Genomic DNA, 9,257 nt, shown 5'->3' with positions numbered 1-9,257 from the left:
GTTTAAGATTTACATCCTTTCTTAATTTGATTCATTTACAAATAAAGCTCAGTAAATTTTAGAAAGGATTTTATCATTTATTTATTTATTATTTATTTATTTATTTATTTATTTATTTATTTATTTATTTATTTGAGGGAGAGAAGGGAAAGGGATGGAAAGAGAGAGAGAACATAACTGGGGGGAGAGTTAGAAGGAGGAGTAGGCTACCCATGAGGAGGGAGCACAACATGGAGCAAATCCTGAACATGGGATCATGCCCTGTCCCTAAGGAGTACAATTGTTTCCACTAGTAAAATACAAATCAAATATTATCATCATTAATAGTACTTATTGTGAATCTATTATTTGGATGTAAACCTACTGTAAAACATTAATAGATTTTTTTAAGATTTTATTTATTTATTCATGATAGTCACAGAGAGAGAGAGAGGCAGAGACACAGGCAGAGGGGGAAGCAGGCTCCATGCACCTGGAGCCCGATGTGGGATTCGATCCCGGGTCTCCAGGATCGCGCCCTGGGCCAAAGGCAGGCGCCAAACCGCTGCGCCACCCAGGGATCCCACATTAATAGATGTTTTAATCAATTGATGGTATTTTAATCAATAGACTGTATTACCTAGAATAAAATTGATCTTTACTACTCTTAATGATTTTAGGAAGCCACATGGAACATAGTGTTTGAGATAATGTCTCACAAAGTCAGTGAACGGACATCTGGAGGAAATTGTTTGTCCCTAAGGATGTGTCTCTCCAGTCTGTTCAGGATGGTGAATACAACATTCTTCAACCAAGCAGGAGAAACTGTTGTTGAGGGAAAGTACCCCATCACAATCTATAACAAGCTTCGCTGTCTCCAACAGCAAACATCCTCTTAAATAAGGTAATTCTTGGTAAGAGACAACCACTCACCTTCCCAAATAGTCACTGTCTGAATTTCATCAGAATCTGTGTGGAAAGCAACCAAGAAAGCGATATTTGTTCCTCGGTCAAAGATACTCAAGCCCACTTTGACAATATTTATCTGATCTTCAGTGATGCTTTTGATGAACACTTTCTTTAAGAAAGGATAATAGGAGGATGCCTGGGTGGCTCAGCGGTTGAGCCTCTTCCTTCAGCTCAGGGCATGATCCGGGGTCTGGGGATCAAGTTCCATGTCAGGCTCCTTGCAGGGAGCCTGCTTCTCCCTCTCCCTGTGTCTCTGCCTCTCTCTGTGTGTGTCTCCTGAATGAATGAGTGAATGAATGAATGAATTAAAATGATTAAATCAAAAGACTGGATCATAGGGTGCTTCTAGCAAGACACACAGTACCCATCAGAATGTTGGTCATACCGCTAAGAAATAACTCAGGCTGGGGTGCATGAGTTGGTGAGTTAAGAGTCTGCCTTTGGTTCAGGTCAGGCTTTCTGGGACCAGAAATCAAGCCTAGTGTTAGTGTACTTTATCAGTGAGTTTTTTTCCTCTGTCCAACTACACCTTTCACCTCTCCTGCTCACTCTCTCTCAAATACATAAATAATGATTTTAATAAAATAAAAGAATAATTCTGGGATTGTGCATCATTATGAGTAGAGGGCTACTGAACATGATGGCATTTGGTTACCAAGCATGGGCTAAACCTGCATTGTATAGCCACTCATGGTTTTATGACTATAAAACATCCTGAGTTATGAGATTTTTTATTTTTGAGAATAATGTGAGAAGCTGTCATGCAGTGTCACTGGGATATATGTCCTGGAGAACTCTCTTATTCTCTCTCCTCTCTTTCTCCATATTTCTGTGTCTATATCTAAGTCTCATTCTCCCTTTCTCTCAATTCACTGACTCAGTGTCAAAAACACAAGCATACACAACTCTGTCACACTGCACAGGGTTAAACCAGTCACTCAACCCTAAGCTTCATGTACTCACAACCACAACACACAGGGAAGACACTAGCTTCCTATTGTTGTAGAAGCATGGACATATGCTTTTTATATTTAGTATAGTACTCTACTGTATTTATTCACTAATCAGGTTTTTTAAAAATATTTTATTTATTTATTTATTCACAAGAGACACACAAAGAGGCAGAGACATAGGAAGAGGGTTAAGCAGGCTCCCTATGTGGAGTCCAATGCAGGGCTTGATCCTAGGCCCACAGGATCATAACCTGAGCCAAAGGCAGACACAAAACCACTGAGAACCCAGGTGCACCACTATTCAGTTTGGATGAAAATATTCCATATGGGGGAGATTTAACTACAGGAAGTATGCCATTTTCCAATAGCGATAGCTGTGAAAAGAAATGGGATGGACGGGCTTCCCATTGTTCATTAAAGAAATCACAGAGATCAAAAGTACTACATAGGGAATATGATCAATGGAATTTTAATAGTGCTCTATGGGGATATATGGTATCTACATTTGTGGTGTGCACAGTATTAACTTACATAAGTATCAAATCCCTATGTGGTACACTTGAAACTAATGTAAACCTGTGTGCCATCCCAAATTCAATCAAAATAGTAATAATGTGGGTACCAGGCTTGTTCCTTTGGTTGGGGATCTACTTTGGGCTCATGTCATGATCTCAGGGCCCTTGGATACATACTATTCTGCAGTTGTGAAAACCCACACGAATGCATAAAACGGAGCAGTCTTTAACATATGTGGTCAACTTCAATAATAATAATGTCTCTACACTAATTTTTTCTTTGTGATAAAATTTCCACAATAAAGTAGGCATGCATGATTATGGGAATTGTGTGCCAAGAGATAGGGTGATAAGGGAATTTTTAACTTATATTCTGCATTATAACATCAATTTAACCCTAATCTAGTAATAAGGACTATTAAAACATAATCACATATTTTATGTTGTTAATATTTTACTCACACTAGTGTCCAAATGTTAGCTTCACAACACCTCCCTTTTAATCTGACCAAATATGAGTGGTAAAAGCAGTTTTATTATTTTGGGTATTAACTCATGACTGACCATTTAAATTATGAATTTCACAACTGACCACAAATAATATGGCTAGGGTGATTGTTTTTCAGTATGGCATCCTGATTACAGTAGAAGAATGATTTTTTTTTTTTGTATAGCCATGTATATCTGGCTTACTATTTATTTATTTATTTATTTAAATTCCTCAGTTGATTTTTTTTTGTTACGATAGCAAAAGAAAAAGTGTAAGGGGAGAGGGGTAGAAGAAAAAGGAAAGAGAATATTAAGGAGGCTCCACCCTCAACATGTAACCCAACCTACCAACGAGTTTTTACTCGTTGTATTTTGTGTTTCTCCAACCATAAAGTCATTTGGTCCAGGTTTGTATCCACATAGATCCACTTCCTTTCCACAGCATGGAGTTCCTACAGGAACAAACAGTGTAGAAGAAGGTATGGGGGCAAAATGACTGAAAATTTCAAGTATGTGACTGAGATCTTTGAGCTTTAGGGGTGGAAGGTGAAAGTCCAATCACCCGTGGCAGAGTTAAAGAAACCGAGGATCAGAGAGGGTCAGAAGATACATGAGCAGTAGGAATGAAAATGAATTTTCCACCAAAAAATAACGTTCCCTGGAATCTGTCATTCCAACATGAAGATCTTCATGTTGGATATTGGGAATAGGGGTCCTCCCTGGGGGAATGGGGGCTTAAGAGCCTCCCAGTGTCCCCTTGGGAGCACAATGGCGACATTAAACTTAGAGTGTGGCAGGCACACAGGGCCCAAAGACTAAACCCTCACCCTGGAGCCATAGGGCACAGAAGACACAAAGAAGGAAGATACTCCAGGCAGGGAGCAGAGACTCTCAAAGGTCACAAGGACTGCTAAGTCTCTATGTCCCTGTGTGGATGACTGGAGCCAACCTGGTAGCCTGTGGGAGAAAGCCTGGTGAGCCCCTATGTGCTGCCTTGTGGAGTGGGTGGAAGAAAGGTCATGCAGGTTCAACCTGCCCCTGGAACTCTTTTGGGATCCTGAAGCCAAGGTACTCCTCCTGAAGGAAGGCATGGAAGGATTTTGTCAACCAGAGGTTGTTTGGTTGGGTTGGTGGCATGAGGCTTGCCCCTCTGGAGCTTTGAGTCTTGTAAAGACTCCCAGGGCCTAAAGATGCTGGCATTATGACCTCTTATCTTCTCCAGATTGAGTAAGGCCTATTGATCTCCTGAAGCCTAAGGACTCACTGTATGTCCCTGTAATATACCCTCTCATTGCATTCTTCCAAAAGCTTACTTGGGTCTGTGGGCAAGGGCCTCCTGGGGCAGGGAGTATGAACTTCCCTTTTCCAATGTATTCTTGGTAAGTGAGAGTCATCTTTCTGTGCCCAGGGTCCCTCCACTGCTAAATGGGGACAATAGCACTCATTGAAGTTCTTAGGATTAAATGAGAAAACAAAGCACTGCGTAATGACCTATAAATATTGCTTTTCCCACCCTTCCCAAGTGCCTCCTCAGGCTTAGGAGACCCCTATCTGGTGTAACCAGAAGGACAGCCTTGCTGGTTGTTTTTGGGCAGAGCAACGAGAATAGCTATAGTCACACATGGATCCAGCAAGATTCATCCTGTGAGAAATTGGACATGTCCCTGGCCTCCCTGAGGCTGAACTTGTGCATCTATGAAAGTAGAAGTTTCACTGCCAAAATGCAGACAGAAGTGCTTGGTCTATTCATCCAGCACAAACTGTATGATCCAGCTTTCATTGTCTTCTCAACAATTTCAGGGGCACCAGTGCTATAGAAAGCCCCTGGTCCAAGAACCATTGATCAGAGAGGTGGAGTGACATGTCCACAGGCACCAAGTGAGGAATAGTGATGCTATCCTGAGCCTCACTCTCCTCTCTGTGTAGCTTCCTTCTTTGGATAACAGTTCTCACACTGGAGGTACTTCCACTCCCACTCAAATTTCCCTACTTCCTGTCTAGGCCCTGAGGAGAGGTTATCCCTGGAGGTGAGTTTACTGACCCATCTCCTAAAGGCTCAGCACAGAGGCTGTGATAGGGTCATGGCTTCATTTGCACCTACTTGGGAAGTGTAATGGAGAAAAACCCCAGAGCCAGCCCAGGTAGGGATGGAATTCTGGGAGATGATCCAGATCCCTGGGCCCAGAGCCAAACAGAAACGGATTTGGTGCCTTCAGCAATCTGAGCACCTACTTCCTCCTGGCATGGAGCAATGCACTGATGTCATGTAGCTGGGGGAGATCTCATGTCAATTCACATAACCCATTATTATGGTGGACTTGCTACAAGGGCTTGCTATGTGGACTCTCCTTTAGGTCTCACCATACCAAGTGACAGGTGGTGTTATAATTCCCAATGACAGATATGAAAACAATGTCCAGAGAAGGCAAGTGATTTGTCTGAATCCACACATCAAGTTGCTGGTGGAGGTGAGAATCAGAATCCTTCCCTTTATGTGGGCCAACTATTATGTGGCATTGAACTTCTAAAGACAAAAGGCGGCTTAGGACTCCATGTATAGGTGCCTTACTATTTATTTAAATGCCTCAGTTGTGTTTCTTGTTCACTAGGCTTTTCCTCATATAGGTTTCCAAAATGTTCATCCAAAAAATGTCCCATAATCCTGAGAAAACATACATGGTTGTGAACAAGGAAATGCTCCACTCTTCTGTCTTCAAATGCTTTCTCTCTTCCATTTTCCATATTTTCTTCTTGGAGAAAATTTAGATCATTCAACCTTCTAGTTCAGGCTTCACGTTATTTCCCTAATTTATTTACATATTCCATTACTTTTTAAAAAAAACACTTTATTGATTTATTCATGAGAGACACAGAGTGAGAGAGAGGCAAAGACAGGCAGAGGGGAAATCAGGCTCCAAGCAGGGTGCTCGGCATGGAACTTGATCCTGGTCTCCAGGATCACAGCCTGGGCTGAAGGAGGCACTAAACAGGTGAGCCACCCGGTCTGCAGTACATATTCCATTTCTTTGCCTATCTGAGCAGTGTAAATATATCAAGTGTACACCGTACATTTCTGTCTGTCATTTTCACCTATCCCTAATCTGATGTAACTGAATAAAGAAGTTTCTATATTCTGTCTTTATTGGGACACCTGGGTGGCTCAGCAGTTCAGTGATAACCTCAGCACAGGACATGATTTCAAGCCTGGAGATTGAATCCTGAGCCAGGATCCCCACAATGATTGCCTTTTTTCCAATTTACTTATTTCACTCAGCAGGATACTCTCCAGATACTTTCATATAGAGAAAATGACAGGTATACTTTCTTTCCACCCATGAGAAACAATCAGTTGTTACTATGTGTTACAGGACCACATCATATTTACTCCTTCATCTGTTGAAGGATGTGATGGTTCCTTCCATGGTTTAGCTGTTGTACACATTTGTGCTATAAAATAAATTTTGGGTTCTCTTTTCCAGTTACTGGGCATGAGCTACCATGAGCAACAAAGTCTCCCATGACACCCTGTATAAGGCTGTGTGGGAGGCCCTGCATGGGAACCAGCACAAGCACTGGATGTTTCTGTAGACTAGAGCTACAGATGAGACTGAGGAACTATGAACCTCAGAAGAACAAATGCTTCTCAGACACCATCAGGCTTTAGTCCACCCCCTGCCCCAAGTTCTCCATGTGTGTTTTGGGGGACTAGCAGCACTGTGATGAGGCCAAGGCAGTGGAAATTCCCCACATGGACATTGAGGCCTGAAGAAACTCAACAAGAATAAAAAACTAGCTAAGAAGTTGGCCAAGAATCATGATGCCTTTTTGGCTTCAAATCTCTGATCAAGCAAATCCCATGGATCCTGGATCCAGGCCTGAATAAACCTGGCAAATTCCCTTCCTTCCTGACCCACAATGAGAAAATGGAGGCCAAAGTGGATGAAGTGAAGTCCACCATCAAATTCCAGGTGAAGAATATGCTATGTCTGGCAATGGCTCTTGGCCACGTAGAGATGTCGGACGATGAGCTCATGTAACACATCCACTTAACTGTCAATTTCCTGGTGTCCAAGCTCAAAAAGAATTGGCAGAACATCCAGGCTTTGTACATAAGAGCACCATGAGAAAACCCCAGCGCCTTTACTAAGGCCATTTAATAAATCCTAGTGCTGCCGGTAAAGAGAAATAAAAGAAAATAAATAAAATAAAATAAACATGGGAGGCAGGTGTCCTGTCGCTTCACCACATCTGTATCTTTGGAACAAATACCCAACAGTGCAATTTCTGGGTCATAGATTAGCTCTATTTTTATCTTCCTGATGAGACTCCACTCTGTTTTCCAGAGTGTTGCACCTGCTTGCATTCTCACCAAAAGTGCAAAAGTGGTTCCCCCTCCACATCCTTGCCAGCATTAGTTTCCTGTCCTGTCAATGATACCATTCTCAAGGGTGAGAGCTGGTATGTCATTGTGGTTTAGATGTATATGAACCTGATGGCAATGGTTATGGAGCATTTTGTCATGTGCTTTGAGCCAACAGTAAGTCTTCTTCACTAAAAAGTCTGTTCATGTCTTCTGCCCAATTGCAGCCTTGCTGGATAAATGCTTCTTGGTTGCATGTTATTCTCATTTAGTACCCGAATATACCTTGCAGGACTTTTCTGGCAGGCCAGAACGTGTTGAATAGGTGTGCTTTTAATCGACATTTCTCTCCATAGAAGTTCATAATATCTTCTCTACATCTTCTTTTAGGACTTTCTATTGATCCTTGATATTTCAAGCTCCAATATTATATATCGGGGTGTTGATCATATTTGTTTGATTGTTTTGGGGGTGTGTCCTCTCTGTCTCTTGGATATGAATGCCCGTTCAGGGAAGATATCAGGTATAATTCATTCCAATATGCTTTGTGTTCTTCTGTCTCTCACTACATAACTTCTGGAATCCCAGTAAGATGAATATTATTCTTCCTCAAAATATCACTTGTATCCTGATATCTGCCCTCAAGATTTCTGAATTGTCTTTCTCTTTCTTCCAGTTCCCTTCCTTTCCTTGAACTCATCTTTCACATCACTCACTTTCTCCTCCACCTCTTTATCCCTAAGTGGTGGCATCCAGTTTAAATTGAACGTCATGGCATGACTTTTACTTCAGCCTGATTTTCCCAATTCTTCAGCATGGAAATCGCTGTAGTCCTTTTGTTTTCTTCAAGAGCCACCATTAGATTTACATTGTGGGGGCAGCCCTGGTAGTGCAGCGGTTTAGCGCCACCTGCAGCCCAGGGCATGGTCCTGGAGACCCTGGATCGAGTCCCACATCGTGCTCTCTGTATGATGCCTGCTTCTCCCTCTTCCTGTGTCTCTGCCTCTCTCTCTCTCTGACTCTATGAATAAATAAATAAAATCTTAAAAAAAAAGATTTACATTGTGTCCCTGAATTTTACCTCAAACATGCTACTGAAATTGATATTCCTTAGGTTTGTTGGAGAAACTATTATTTCTGGTTTTCCGTTGTTGTCAATTCATCTTCTCCTCTTTTTGTATAGGGCAGAATTGCTTTATGAGTGAGCAGAGTCAAAAATATTAACCAGGACCTAAGTAAAATTTCCCCAGATAATTCCAAAGATGTCTAGGACTGGAAAATAATGGAAAAAGAGAAACAAACCTAGAGAAAACAGAAAACAAAAGGGAAAAACAAATTTAGAAGCTGGTATAACTTAAAAAGAAAGGGCGAGGAGGCCGTGGTGCATGGGAAAGGATATGATCTCACAGAGTGGACCACCCAGAGGTTGATCTTTTCCATTCTGAGTGTATGTTGTTCTGTATTATAATAGGTGCTAACGCCAAATTTATATAAACCACCAAAACGTAGATAGAGACACAACAACAATCACAAAGGCACAACCAAGATAAAAGAGAGGGGCAGAATCAAAAGGAAGAGATAATATAATCCTGTAGAATAACAAACACAGGGCTCCACATGGCTCTGACTGTATTTTGGTCAGTATTTTAGAAGGTGCTCACTTCCACAATTATGAAATGAAACAAGATACCCGCCCAAAAGCGATAACTCATATATGTAAGAAGTTCCATTAGATATATTGACAGGATTTGGAAAATAAAGAATATATCTAAGACAGGTAAGTATAGAAATATGAAAATCAAAAAGGAAAAAATCTCAAAGTTGTTATCATGTTGTAGGAAAGGCAGGAAATTAGAAACAATATTGGAAACTTTTAATTCGACAGGTAATCAAAGTATAAGGAAAAATCTTTGAGCTCTATACTATTTAAGCTCATCCCAGGTGTTTAGCAGTGCTGCTCAGTAAAATTGCTGTTCCCGTGTTCTCCTAGCT

At 41.3% G+C, this 9,257-nt stretch overlaps 1 pseudogene; it reads left to right on the top strand.

The window, feature by feature from the left end:
- The first annotated feature begins 6,522 nt into the window (after window positions 1-6,522).
- Window positions 6,523-7,052, top strand: LOC144309423 (large ribosomal subunit protein uL1 pseudogene; annotated as a pseudogene).
- The last annotated feature ends 2,205 nt before the right edge of the window (window positions 7,053-9,257 follow it).

The sequence above is a fragment of the Canis aureus genome, chromosome Y (genome assembly GCF_053574225.1).
Source record: "Canis aureus isolate CA01 chromosome Y, VMU_Caureus_v.1.0, whole genome shotgun sequence".
NCBI lineage: Eukaryota > Metazoa > Chordata > Mammalia > Carnivora > Canidae > Canis > Canis aureus.
The sequence above is the reverse complement of the archived record's forward strand: the minus strand, read 5'-3'. Positions and strand labels throughout refer to the sequence as shown.